At 43.3% G+C, this 14757-nt stretch overlaps 1 pseudogene; it reads left to right on the forward strand.

The window, feature by feature from the left end:
* Nucleotides 1-310: 310 nt before the first annotated feature.
* Eno1-ps13 (enolase 1, pseudogene 13) lies at nucleotides 311-1592 on the forward strand (annotated as a pseudogene).
* The last annotated feature ends 13165 nt before the right edge of the window (nucleotides 1593-14757 follow it).

Genomic DNA, 14757 nt, shown 5'->3' on the forward strand with positions numbered 1-14757 from the left:
CTTCTTTTCAAAATTAAATGAGCTTTAATTCACTGGGAATAATCTGCCTGTTATTATACTCCCAAGTGTCTTACCCAGGTTGAAGAAGTCAATCTGTACTGGGTTTTCATTCTTCTCTCTTCCTGTGGTTTGCTTTTCTCTACAATACCTGCAGGGACCCCAACAGATAACTAACTTCTCTCTGGTTGAATTTATAACCTGCTCCACAAGAAGAATTCCACGCCACTCAGGTCTGTCCTTAAGACTCCCTTCGGTGTCTACAGGACCCTCTTTCCTTCCTCTGCAGTGATTCTAGTGCCAGAACTTCACCATGTCCATTCTCAAGATCCATGCCAGAGAGATTTTTGACTCCCATGGGAATCCCAACGTTGAGGTGGATTTCTACATCGCAAAAGGTCTCTTCCGTGCTGCGGTGCCCAGCGGTGCGTCCACTGGCATCTACGAGGCCCTAGAACTCCGAGACAATAAGACCCGCTTCATAGGGAAGGGTGTCCCAAAGGCTGTTGAGCACATCAAGAACACTATTGCACCTGCTCTGGTTAGCAAGAAACTGAATGTTGTAGAGCAGGAGAAGATTGACCAGCTGATGATCAAGATGGACACACGGAGCATAAATCTAAGTTTGGTGCAAACACCATCCTGGGAGTGTCCCTGGCTGTCTGCAAGACTGGTGCGGTGGAGAAGGGGGTGCCCCTTTACTGTCACAATGCTGACTTGGCCGGCAACCCTGAAGTCATTCTGCCCGTTCCAACTTTCAATGTGATCAAGGATGGTTCTCACGCTGGCAGCAAGCTGGCCATGCAAGAGTTCATGATCCTGCCTGTGGGGGCATCCTCTTTCCGGGAAGCCATGCGCATTGGAGCAGAGGTTTACCACAACCTGAAGAACATCATCACGCCACCAATGTGGATGATGAGGGTGTATTCGCACCTAAAATCCTGGAGAACAAAGAAGCACTGGAGCTGCTCAAGTCTGCCATTGCAAAGGCCGGCTACACTTACCAGGTTGTCATCGGCATGGATGTGACTGCCTCCGAGTTCTACAGGACTGGCAAGTATAACCTGGACTTCAAGTCTCCGGATGATGCCAGCCGGTACATCACACCCGACCAGCTGGCCGACCTGTACAAGTCCTTCATCAAGGACTACCCAGTGGTGTCCATTGAAGATCTCTTTGACCAGGATGACTGGGATGCTTGGCAGAAGTTCACAGCTACTGCAGGCATCCAGGTGGTGGGGGATGACCTCACAGTGACCAACCCTAAGCGGATCGCCAAGGCTGCAGGTGAGAAGTCCTGCAACTGCCTCCTGCTCAAAGTGAACCAGATTGGCTCTGTGACCAAGTCTCCGCAGGCGTTTAAGTTGGCCCAGTCCAATGGTTGGGGTGTCATGGTGTCCCATTGATCTGGGGAGACTGAGGACACTTTCATTGCCAACCTGGTGGTGGGGCTCTGCACTGGGCAGATCAAGACTGGTGCCCCCTGCCGATCTAAGCACCTGGTCAAGTACAATCAGATCCTTAGAATCAAGGAGGAGCTGGGCAGCAAAGCCAAGCTTGCTGGCAGGTCCTTCAGGAAACCCCTGGCCAAGTAAGGCATGGACTGAAGATCCCTGGAGCTACCAGATCCTCTGTCCCTGATGTCATCCAGGCAGCTCAAGGCTGGCCCAGTGCTTGCCCCTCCCATGTTACTGCTTCCTTAGATGTCCACCCCTGACCACCTGGAGCCCTTCTGGAACCCCCAGCTTTGTAATCATGTGATCGGTCTGATTCACTGTTTCTGTCACCTGACTTTCCAGCTAGTGTCTGGAGCCCTCAGAACGCCAGCCTAATCTCTAGGGTGCTCACACCATCAAGACTCCCCCCAGTGGTTTACATGCAAAAATAAAAGCCACAGAAGCCCCACCCCCCAAAAGAATTCCATGCCTACTACTATAACCCTGACTAAAGGCCATTATCTGGGGAGGTCTTAGGCTTTAAAGCAGAACCTACTGCTGTTATTTTGGAGAGCGCTCAGGTTGTGAAACTGCCAACTAAATGCTTGTGTTTGTACCCAGAGACATGGGCTGCTCTCAGTCTTGGTCAGAGGAACTGTTTTGTACAGAAGGGACACCTAGTGCAGAAATACATAGTTGGTCAAAAGTGCTAAGAATGAAAGACTGGGTGTTCAACATTAAATCAGGCATCCCTATCAACCCGACCACCCCCAAACTCACAGAGCATTGGAAGGGGAGACGGAAAGAATGTAAGAGTGAGAGGATTGGGAGCAATGCTGAGAAAGGCTCCCTTCTGGACCTGTCATGCCTACTGCACTCATAAATTGGCATCCGCTGTAGTTATTAGCACATGACCTGCACAAGGTAAAGTGGGCCAAGATCACGGCATAGATGGCAGAGGCATTCTCAAGGCCTGGCCCAGACTGAGGTGCTACTGAGTGGAGGTAACTGCTCAAGAAGGGAGAAGCATTCTTTCTTGAGGGTGTGATCATTAGTAGGTTTCCCATTGGACTGACTGGTTTTGTGTGTCAACTTGACATAAGCTAGAGTTACCACAGACAAAGGAACCTCCCTTGAGGAAATGCCTCCATGAGATCCAGCTGTAAGGCATTTTCTCAATTAGTGATCAAGGGTGGGAGGCTCCATTGTGGGTGGTGCCAACCCTGGGCTTAGGTTCTATAAGAGAGCAAGCTGAGCAAGCCAGGAGAAGCAAGCCAGTAAGTAACACCCCTCCATGGCCTCTGCAGCAGCTCCTGCTTCTTGCCCTGTATGAGTTCCAGTCCTGACTTCCTTTGGTGATGAACAGCAATGTGGAAGTGTAAGCTGAATAAACCCTTTCTTCCCCAACTTGCCTGTCGGTCATGATATTTGTGCAGGAATAGAAACCCTAAGACACGCATTCTTTAGTAGATACCCTTACATCTATGCACATATTGGTAACACTTACTAGACTAAGAGAGTTATTAATAACTCTCTGTCTCTGCTTCTGTGTCTCTGTAACTCTGTCTCTGTCTCTGTCTCTCTCTCTCTCTCTCTCTCTCTCTCACACACACACACACACACATCTAAACTAGTGCAGTTCTGTTTTCAGATTTGACTGGTATATAAGCAAGTCGCAAAACTGTCTTTCCAATTTATGATCTATGAATATAAAAAGTAAAGGTTTCAAATGAAATAACAAAGTTAGGAAAGAGCTGCAAAATGGGAGAAATTATTCCTAGATGCATTTGAAGGAGGAAAAAGAAAGAGCCCCCAGGAACTGATATTAGGAAGCTGACCTGGACGGACTGGCTGGGAGAATAGCACAGACCATCAGCTGCCAGGAAAGGAAGATTGGAACTGGAAAGATGTTGGCCCTCAGCATCATTGCTGCCCTGAACTTTGTGTTTAGCGCTTGAAGGATTGGGGAGAGCCTCCTGGCTCTGTGGATAGGACTTTATACACAATGAGCAGGTGACTTTAATGGCTGCTAATGAAATTTCTGGGAGTGCATACAGGAACTTGTCTCTAAGCTTCTGGCCACCATTGAGGTTTTATTACCTGTAAAGCACATTTCTATCACAGCTGCTGCTTGAGGTGGGGTGAGTGTTCCGCTGGCCGTTCAAAAATCTATCATAAATGGGTTACGTGAGTTGGCCAGAAGCATAAAACAACTTGAATCACATTAGATATTGACATGAGGCTGTGAAGAAACTGCAGACGTATTTTCATCTTGCTTCATTGTTTCGCCCAGCATAATCAAGAATTGAGAATAAAACACCCAAACAGGGACAAAGAGGCTCATCCACCCCTGGATCCCATCCACCTGAGAAGGCACCACTCATTTAAGTGCCCCCCGCATCTACACCTGGCAGAGTTGGGGCTCACCACCCTGCTTGTCAGCCACAGTGAGACAGATGGTCACTTTACTCTGAGAACATTACATACGGGGGTTATCTTGTAGGACAAAGGTTTTCACGAATGGATCTAAATGATGTTGTTGGGCTGTTTTAATATTTCTAATACCTCGGATTCAGGACCATCCAGTTTGGACACTGGACATATGTTTGTTTGCACATGGATGCCTCTGCTTCCTCCTAGCTGTTCAAGGTGTTGGCTCCCAATGTCTGCTTGGAGCAGCTTCCACTGATGACTATGTTTTTATTGGAACATTGGATACAGCCTTCCTGCTGTCCCCTGCACCTATGAGAACTGTCCACATGAGCTCAGTGATCATGTCTCACCGTTCATGATTTGATGGGACTCACACCTGTGTGGCCTGAGTCCACCTATTAGACTCCCCTCAAGAAAGGTGTGGGCAACCTTCTGTGCCCCACAAAAGTTTTGGAGTTTCTCTTCTTTCTGATCACTCTCTGCTGGAGGAGAATGCATGCCCTGGGTGTTTCCCATTCTTGTTTTCCCTGCAAGCACTCTACCTGCATCTTGAAGTGAAAGAAAGTTACTGTCATTTAGCATGGTTCTTTCAGTTACCAGCCCTGTGTCCTTCACCTGACAGGCATCTTCAACTCACCCCTTTGTCGGGCCTTCCCTAGAAAGTAGCTGTCTTGGTAGGAATAACTAGGCCAAACAAGGATTACAAATGTCATCTTCTAGGATAAAGTATTCTCTGGGAAAGACACTTGGGCATTGGCTTTTCTGTCATAACAAAGTTAGCCAGTGAAACATGTATTATAAACCCCATGACAAACCCTCAGAGCAGGGATAGGGCTTATGGCCACTTCCCAGAGGCCTCCAAAGCAAACTAGATTTGGGGGTAGAGCACAGTGGAAGAACCTTCACCTAGGACGCCCAAAGTTCAACACTCAGCACAACAAACAGCATAAAACAACCAAACACCCACAAAGTTTTAGAGAAATCCATACTTGTCTGAGAAAATGTACCAAGAAATGAAGCCTTGATTTTGTCCTGCCTTTGCTTTGCCTCTTGGAGAGTCAACTATTACCCCGACTTTCACCTTAGCAGATTTGGGAAAGGAAAAGTAACAATCTCAACTGCCAAAAGGTAAAATTTACTGAAAGTGAAAAGACTATGAAATGGGATTTTTATCACCAGCCCTGGTACCTTGATTGTAGGAGATGCCTCGGACAGAGGCAATGGTGAACAGACATGCTACTCTGTGTTCACTTCTCTCAGACCCTAACACCCAATTTACCTGGATCCGTTCCACAGTTTCTACAAACTGAGAATGTTATCACTCAAAGCAGTCTCTGACCATTCAGACATGGGACAGTCAGTTTACAGAGCAAGCTTTCTTTCTTTCTTGTCACCAAGCTAGGAAGGGCAGAAAATATAAACTTTATTATTCAGCTGTCTCACAAATCCTCACAAAGATTACTGCACCCCCACATTGATATTACTTGAGAGTGTGTGTGTTAAACCGACTTCTCCAATGAGTCTCACTTGGCATACCAATGATACTTGAGGGTAGACCCCATGCCCAGCAGTAGATGCCCAACACAAAACAAACTCTATGGTGTTTTGGGGGATTACTATTTTGTGTCTCATATTGCCTTATTTGGAGACTTTTTTTTTTAACCTTACTGGTTTTGTCTTTTTTTTTTTTTTTTTGCTTGTGTATCTTTGTTCCAGATTTTGTTTTTAGCGTGTACATGTATGTGTGTGTGTTTCTTGTGTTTTTCTATTTTGTTTGTTTTATTTGACTGTTTTTTTATAAAGATACAGAGAAAGAAGGTGTGCAGTTGTCCAGGTGAGGAGATAGAGAAAATCTGGGAGGAAATGAAGGGGAGCAAATAATGATATGAATATATTGTACGAAAAGAGATTTTTTTCAATAAAAATAAGTAAATATTTCAAATGGAAATCTTATTTTACAAATCAAATCTTATTTTATAAGATCAAAAGAAAGATTAAAAATCACTTAATAAATTTTATTCAATTAAATTCGACAATACTATTAAACAACGTGTAAGTCAATTCATTGGTTTCTTTTGGCACCTACAACAAAGTTCTATCAACATAGAGAACTAAAAGAGGACAAACAGTCAAGCCCTCATGCTCACACCTACAATCCCAGCATTGATAGGCTGAGACGCAAGGGTCACAAGTTTGAGGCCAGCCTGAAGGTGCAAATTAAAACAAGACAATTATACTACATTGAAGTCAGAAGTCTAGAACAGTCTTCACTGGGCTGAAATCAAGATCCTGCTGTGGCTTTCTTCCTTTCAGGTCATAAAAAGTACATTTTCCAGCCTTAGGCAAGTGCCTGCACTCCCTGGACTGTGACCCTTCTCCTACAAAGCCAGCAATGGCCGTGGAGCCCTTCTTCATCTACAGTTAACAGATTAGCAAATCTGATTGCATGTACACCTTTAAAAGAGCTGCTGTATAACAGAACATACACACGTGTTCTAGGGACAGAATAGCTGGATGACGGGGAAAGGGCCTACCACAGGCAAATAAAGCGTATTGGTGACATACTGTGTTAGTCTGCTGTTCACGTTGTCTTCAAAGTTTTCAAAGTTTAATGTTCTGATAAGTCATGTGGCAAGTGCTCAGCAGACCCTGGGCACCAGCAGGGTCCTCAGAAGATTCCCGGGAATAGAACACTAAGAAGCTCTGGGGTGTGGCAAGAGCAAACCCCATCCTTTCCTAGATTATTGAGGTATATCTCCAACATTTCCTCCTCCTATCTCCTCCCCTCTTCTCCTCTCTTCTCTTCATTCTCCTTCTCATCTTCCTCCTAGCTCCTCCCCAACCTTACTGTCTCTTTCTCCATATAGAATGAAAGAAGAAAATGTCTTTATAACAACACTACAACTAGTCTCAGTTTGTTTCACCTGTCTTTTCTCTTCCTCCTCTTCCTCTTCTTCCTCCTCCTCTTCTTTTTCTTCCTTCTCTTCCTCTTCTCTCACCTTGCCTCCACACCCCCACCATATCCACACTGTTGGAGCAGCTAGACTGTGCTATCACTGCTGAGATGCTGTACCTGCTCATGTGAAACTCTGGCCTGAGTACATCTTCTCCCTATACTTCATGGTCCTCAACAAAAGAACGCCAGTGAAACCATATGACTGTATTAGTTACTTTGCCCTTGCTGCTGTCAAATACCCTGACAAAAACCATCTAAGGAAGAAAGGGTTTACTTCAGCTTACAGTTCTCGAGGGATCTGAGTTCATGGCATGGTGACAGGAATGGGAAGCTGGCTGATCACATATAATTCTTACACAGGAAGCAGAGAAGGAAAACAGGAAGTAGGTGAAGTTATAAACCCTCAAAGCCCACCACCAGAAACACATGTCCTCCAATAAGGCTCCACCTCTTAAAGGTTCTGTATCCTTCCCAAACAGTGCCACCCTGGGAACTGGGGACCAAGTGTTATAACACATTAGCCTATGAGAAACATTTCTCACCCAAACTACCACATCATCTCAGGATGTGATCTCACTGCTATCTTTATCGACCTCTATGTTAACCTGGGTTCCCCACGAAGGAAAAAAAACCAGTAAGGTGGGACTGTACCAGCATCCCTTGATGTCTGCTGGGCAGTGGTTCCAGGATGCATTCAGATACTTAAATCTAAGACTAATGAAGTCTCTTTTGCAGGTCATCCCATTTAATGAATCCAATCAAGGTATTCTATCACAACCATGGCCAGAGACTAACCTAATCAAAATGATTCCTCAAAGCATGCCCAAAGGCTTGCCTCCTTGATCCTACTGAGCTGACAATATTAATTGTCACACTCATGGGATGTAAGTGTCATATGTTGACTATATAGGTGGGCATCATAGATCAGCCAAATTGGCATAAGCTATCATGATTTTTTGAGCACAAAATTAAAAATCATTATAGTCTCATCTTGCTTTCTTCCTCACCATGAATCATGAGAGTGAGTCATGATTACCCAAGGAAAAAGCCCTGGAAAACATGGGCTGAGGTCAGTCTCAACAAAAGATATTCAAATAGACAGACACCATTCTGCCCCAGACTACACTCCATATGGAATGACTCCTCTTTTTGCCATGCTGGACTATAAGTAGTTAAAGTAAATGCTCTCCAAAACAATTACAGATGCCCCAAGTATCCTTGATACTTAAAAAATGGCAAACCACAGCTTGGAGCATCAGAATGACCCAACACTCCTAGCCAACAAAGCCCATAAATATAAGAAATCTATGAAAATTTATTTGTTCTGCTTAACTGGGAATTTTCCCAAGACTGAGTAGTTCCCTTTGCTTTCTACATGGAGCAGACAAAGCCCCAGACAGCGCACAAATGTATATGCAGAGACTCACGTCAGGATGGAAAGCTTGCTAGCAAAGACAGATGAGCCACTTGGGGACCACATCCCAGAATCCCTGGTCAGCAGGGCAGAGATGAACAAGCAGTTGGCCAGCTAGCTGTAAAGCACTGGGGGATTGTAAGCAGGAAGAAGTGGAAAGGCAAATCAACCAGGCTTCCCCATCTGTGGAAGGCCTCCTTACTGGAAGAGATACAGCTTGGAGTGGATCATTTCCTCTTTCTCTTTTCCACTAAGGCCCATATGGTTTTATAATGGCATTTTAAGCTCTGTTAATGTGGGTAATGTAGTTTAGAGAAAGCAGAAAGGTCCAATTATAAGAATCAATAGATTGTGTGGAAGGCGAACAAAAGCCTCTATTAAATATGAAGCAGGGCTTGCATTCCAACCAGAACTAGGCCAAACAGGGAAGCTGAAACCCTGGCATGAGATTGATTTGAGGGGGAGAGACAGGCACTACAATTTGATTCATTCATTCCTCCTCCTATTAAGAATACTACAGTATCCTTGTGCAAATTTTATTAGCTGAGTAATCCCTGGCCTAACCAGTACATATCACATAATGGTATTAGACCCAATCAGCACAGAACATATGATAAATAGTCAGTACATGTTTATTAATTAATGAATGGAGGAGAGGTATGTGGATAATTTGGGGTGCACTTCTGTCTTAGTTGGAGTTTTACTGTTGTAAGCAGACACCATAACCAAGGCAACTCTTATAAGGACAACATTTAATTGGGATTGGCTTCTGGGTTTAGAGGTTCAGTCTATTACCACCAAAGGAGGAACTTGGCAGCATCCGGGCAGGCATGGTGCAGAAGAAGCTGAGAGTTCTACATCTTCATCTGAAGGCTGCTAACAGAATACTCACTTCCAGGCAGCTAGGGTAAGGGTCTTAAAGCTCACACCCACAGTGACACACCTACTCCAACAAGGCCACGCCTCCTAATAATGCCACCTCCTGGGTCAAGCATATCCAAACCATCACAGCTTTTTTATCTATTTCTTTAATACGGCCCTTTCAAAACGTGATCCCTCATTAGTATCAGACAGTTCAGCAGGGAACTTAATAGGAAAAGGGGCAACCACCCCAAACTGTGACAGTAGAACCTGGTTGTTGGTCTTGATTCTGATTCATACAAAAAAAAAGTTTAAGAAACTCTTTTCCCAGCAAATCCCAGAATTTTACCACCCTAGAAACACACATTCCTAGAATTATGGTAACAAAGGAGTGAATCTCACAGGTCCCTGGCCCTCGTGAGATCTTTTTCAATAACACCTTAAGAACAAATGGAACTTTAAGAGTATAGTTGGAAGTTGGTTCTTTCTCACCAAGTGAGCTATGAGTTAGGATGTCTCATAGCTTTTAACTCATAGATAAAATCCTCAAGCTCTACCTAACAAAAAAAAGGGTTGGGTCCATCTTGTTTCCAGGGTTCATATATCTAACTGAAGGCTTTGCCATCAGAGAAATGCAAGAAAAAAACTTTATGAAGATTCTATTTCATTCCACTCAGAATGTCTATCATCAAGAAAACAATAAATGCTGGGTAGAGTGTAAGAAAATGAACCCTTATATACTACTGTTGAGAATGTAAGGTAATCAGCCATTATAGAAGTCAGTGTGGAAATCCCTTAAACTAAATGTAAAACTACCACAGTCCAACCATATCACTTCTAGATAGATACCCAAGGAGTGTAGAACGCATATGACAGACTTTCACATCCTTGTCTATTGCTACAACTCACAATAGCCAAATATTGAGCCAACTTAGATGCTCATTTATAGGTGAGTGGATAAAAAACAATGTTGAACACTGTAATGGCGCTTCACATAAAGAAGAAAAAAATAAAACTGGAGATCATCACAGTACATGAAATAACAAACTCGAAAGGATAGCAGTATGTTCTCCTTCATATGAACATCTAGATTTAAGTATCTATAAAGCACTAAAACAAAGGTAGAATGGGCACTATTTGGAGGGAAGTAGAGACCAATAGAAGAAGACAAAAGAGAATAAAAATGAATATGAGCAAAATACAACGTTGTCATGAGATGTATAATTTTGTACAATTAATATAAACTAAGTATTTTTGTCAAACAAATCTCTGAGTATCAAAATCACTTAACTCCTTATTTGAATCCCCTCTCACTTCCTAGTTCTCTTTGTCTCCAAAGGAGCCAGTAAAGAGTGAAGGGAATTTTCACTTTCCCTCCTTGTCAGCCAAGTCCTCTTATCCATCTTCATCCAGCCACCAATGTGTCTCTGATTAATCCAGTATTAAAATGTGCACAAGACTAACAAGAAAAGAGATGTTTTTCCTAACTGGAACGTAAGTGATGGGCACAACCATAGAACTTTCAACTTTAGCCTCCTCTGCCAGGCTACACCTACTACCTTGAGGTGTTTCATCCATCCTCTGGTCCCTATTAGTACTCTCCCTCTTGGATCCCCTTCCTGGAACTATAGACAACTCTCTTGGGTAAAATTATAGAACTGCTTCCTAGTACACATCACCGTGAGTTAGTTGGGAAATATTTTACTTTGGTTAAGCATCACAGAATGACCTCTGCAAAGTAGTCATTATAGACCACTCTCCTTACTCCAGAGCCCAATACTCAAGTTTTTTCACCTTCTGCTGATACAAATAAACCTCAAGTTACCCAAGAGACAAACCCAAGCTGTGTCTGGTTCCTGTCATGAGCCTCCAACAGGTCTATCCAAAACAACAGGCTGCTCTTCCCTAAATTCTTAGCTTTCAGTTTTCCATCCTCAAAAGAGAATCACGGATGAGTCGTTAGCAAAACCTGTACACATAAATCCCCTGACTCGTGTCGCCATAATAAAATAGCACAGGCTAACTAATTTGAATAGCAAGAAATTATTTCTCAGAGTTCTAGAGACTGAGAAGTCCACAGCAGATTGAGTGTCTGGTGACGGCCTGTTTCCTGTTTGTAGATGGCTGTCTTCTTGGTGAGTCCACTCACTATTGAGACAGAAACAAGCCTTCTGTAGTCTCTTATGAGGATGCCCCATTCTTCTGGACTCTACAGTATAACCTCATCTAACCCAAATCACTTCCAGTTGAACTCATTTTGTGGATTGATTTAACTAGATTAAGGGATGCTTTTAGAGGTAGTAAAGGTTTTCGGTGTTTCCAGAGAAGATTAGTGTATGGGTCAGCAAATTAGATATAAAAGAACCTCCCCAATGTGAGTTCTGTTCAGTGTGCCAGAGGCTAGATCTTCTTTCTTTCAGAACACTATTTATTCTTTCTCTGTGCTGCCCTCACACATAAAATTCTAAGACCTTTGTTACCCAGGTTCTTGATTTGCATGGCAGCTCTCTAAAAGCTCTCAGAGCCTGGGCCTCTGGCTAGAAGCCGCATTTGCTGCCCCCACCTTTTGTTCTGGGGCCTCTAGATTTTTAAACCAAGCCACATTGCCAAATTATCTGGCTTTTGGACAGTCATTGTGTAACTTCCAGCCTCCATGATGTTAGAACTTTACCCACCCCAAGCAAACTTTAGGGTGGGTGTCGGTGTGTTTCGAAAACTTTAGTCCATGGTCAGTTGACCCTGTGGCTTTGGGGCCTGTGGCAAGGTGGCATGGTGAGAAGCACATGTGGATGAAGCTGTTCAGATCCATGGAGTCTAAGAATCAAAGAAAGAGAGAGGAGGTTTCTATATCCCTTTTAAATACATGTCTCCTGTGACATGACTTCATTCAACTAGGTCATGCCCTTTGATGATATCAGCATAGGCCAGAGCCTTTGGGAGACACCCACATCATAACGGTGATCAAGTTAGCCAGTTATATACATATATATATATACATTTTATTTATACATTTTATTTCATTTTTCTGAAGGCCCTCACAAAGCCTAATGCTGCCATCAGATTGGGCTTAGGGTCTCAGCATACGAATTTAGAGAGAGCATGAGCATTCGGTTCATAACAGGTTTTCTTTGAAATTTTCAGTTGTTTGAGACCTATGGGATCTCAGAAATATATGTACTGTACATATAAATAACTCATATTTATATTATGTTTTCCAGTTTAATAAAGTACCCCCCCAAAGTGTAAAGACTCAGTGACTATAATGGAAATCAATATGTTCTGTAAGAAATAGAGATATTTAGACTTTAGAAATCAAAAAGAGAGAAGGACCACTTACTGATGGGGGTTGGGATACTATTGAGAATAATTGCTAGCAATACAGGATCATTGAAAATTTCAACAAAGAAGCTCTAGAGATAACCTTCTACTCAGACACCCACTCCTCTGCCTCCTCCTTCTCCTCCTCCTCCCAGCTTCCCCCTCACCTTTCTGGTCTCTCTCATTATGCAACTTAGTTTTCATCAACTTGATAGAAAACTAGGGTCATCTAGGAAGAGGGAATCTCAGTTGAGGAACTTCCTCCATCAGGCTGTGCTGTAGGAAAGTCTGTGGGGCATTTTCTTAGTTAAGAATTGGTGAGAGAGCATCCAGCCTACTGTGGGTGGCACTGCCCATAGGCCTGTAGTTTGAGTTACATAAGAAGGGATACTGGGGAAGCTATGGAGAGAAGCCAGTTTGCATTGTCTCTGCTTCAGTTCCTGTCTCTCGGTTCCTGGTTGAGCTTCTCTCAGTTAGGGCCTGATTTGGAAGTATAACATGAAATAAACCCTTCCCTCCCAAAGCTGCTTTTGGTGTTTTCTCACAACAAAGAAGCAAACTAGGACACATACTATAATGGTCACCATTTCTTCCCCTATAATACATCTTGCAGTATGGAATTTACACAAGGTCTTGTTTGAGACATTCTTGAAATGGATACTAGCTAACAATCTATAGCTTCTAGGCTTTAAGTGGAGTGATAGGCAACAGTCTCTTTGGCCAACATCTCAATGATACTACAGCCCCAGTTCTTATACAGCAACGAGAAGAACATAGAGCTGATGAAGTCACACCATGGTCTCTAGTTGAGAGCTGCCACAGTGGAGTGGGGCACTCTGACATATTCTAACCAAACCTCAGACCCAGACAGGTCAAATTCCTGTGAGATACAGGGGAACATCTCTCACAAGACAGCAATTCTCCGAATCAGCTAGATCCTGAATTGCTAAGCCCCAAGAACAGTGAGAGACTACTTTATATTCCGTGTATTATGTGTAGTTCATTGTATTTTGTCTGTGACTAAGACACCTATAGATGTGGTCAGAAGACCTTGAATTACTTCTTTCCCATTCCAGAGAACACTGTTAATTCTCCTACCAATTAAATTAAGATGAATTTTCTAATTAAGAAGTAATCCAGAAGAATCAGGTTCTTTGGACCCTGAAGAACTTTGTGTACTTATGCCCCTCCATGTATCTCACTATACACCCATCTCCAAAAATGCTGTGATCCTGTGATTCCCCCTCCAGCAGCTGTCTGCAGAAGTCAGTGCACAAAACGTCTCTACTTAACCAGGATTTCAAATATCGATAACAACTATCACTCAGTGTGCAGAAGGCCTTGGCCAGAAGACATTGAGCCTTCGGGGAAGTGCACAAAGCCAATTGCTAAACTCCCCTCCACAACTAGACTCTCCTTCAGGGGCCAGTAAATAGAGCACGTGAGTAATTTTACAGCCCAAGTAAAATCATTTTCAATTGTTCATTGTGACTTCTCTGTCACAGTTTCATTGTGCATGCCACAATTCTTCCCTCACAACCCACCCTCAACTTCTTCTGTGACTATTTTGAATGGGGGAAAAAAAAGGCCAATCTTGAACTCTGAATCTCCACAGACTTAGGACTCTCTCCACTCCATGGAAAATACCTTAACTATTTATCTGCTGTCTTGTCCTTGACTCTTTCAGCCTCATGAGCTCCATTTCTCTAAATTTCCATCTTCAGCATCCGCACTTCCTGTGCTATACCCTCTAGTTGGGTGAACTCTAGTTCAAGAGCGATGACATTGACCCCCGACTCTGGTCTGTGTTCCCTTCAAACTTGCTAAGCCCTGCTGAGCACATGATCAATCTTCTAGGCTGCCTGGAATTTTGCCCCTTTTCTCATGTTAGGAGACTTCTGAGAACTAATGAGTTTTGGTAGAGAAGGAGTCCGCATCCTACCCCAATATATCCTAACCCTCCCCAATCCTCAGCGAAGATGTCCCAGTGTATTCTGAGACACAAAGTTCTAAATCCTACACACTCTATTGTACTCTATTCAGGTTAAGATCAAGTTTAATTTATAAAATTAGTCATATTAAGAGTATTATCAGCAATTGCAGAGCCATATTGTAATAAATGTCATGTAAATCTCTCTCTCTCTCTCTCTCTCTCTCTCTCTCTCTCTCTCTCTCTCTCTCTCTCTCTCTCGGACCCAGTGACAAAGGGTTTATTCCCTTTCCTGGAGGCTCAGTGGTGAGCAACTTGTGCTCACAATGGCAACTAAAAAGTGTGGATTTTTGTTTCTGGAATTTTTCTATCCATTTTTAGACTATGGTTGACCATGGGTGATGGAAACTTT

This window comes from Rattus norvegicus, chromosome 17 (genome assembly GCF_021556685.1).
Source record: "Rattus norvegicus strain SHRSP/BbbUtx chromosome 17, alternate assembly SHRSP_T2T, whole genome shotgun sequence".
NCBI lineage: Eukaryota > Metazoa > Chordata > Mammalia > Rodentia > Muridae > Rattus > Rattus norvegicus.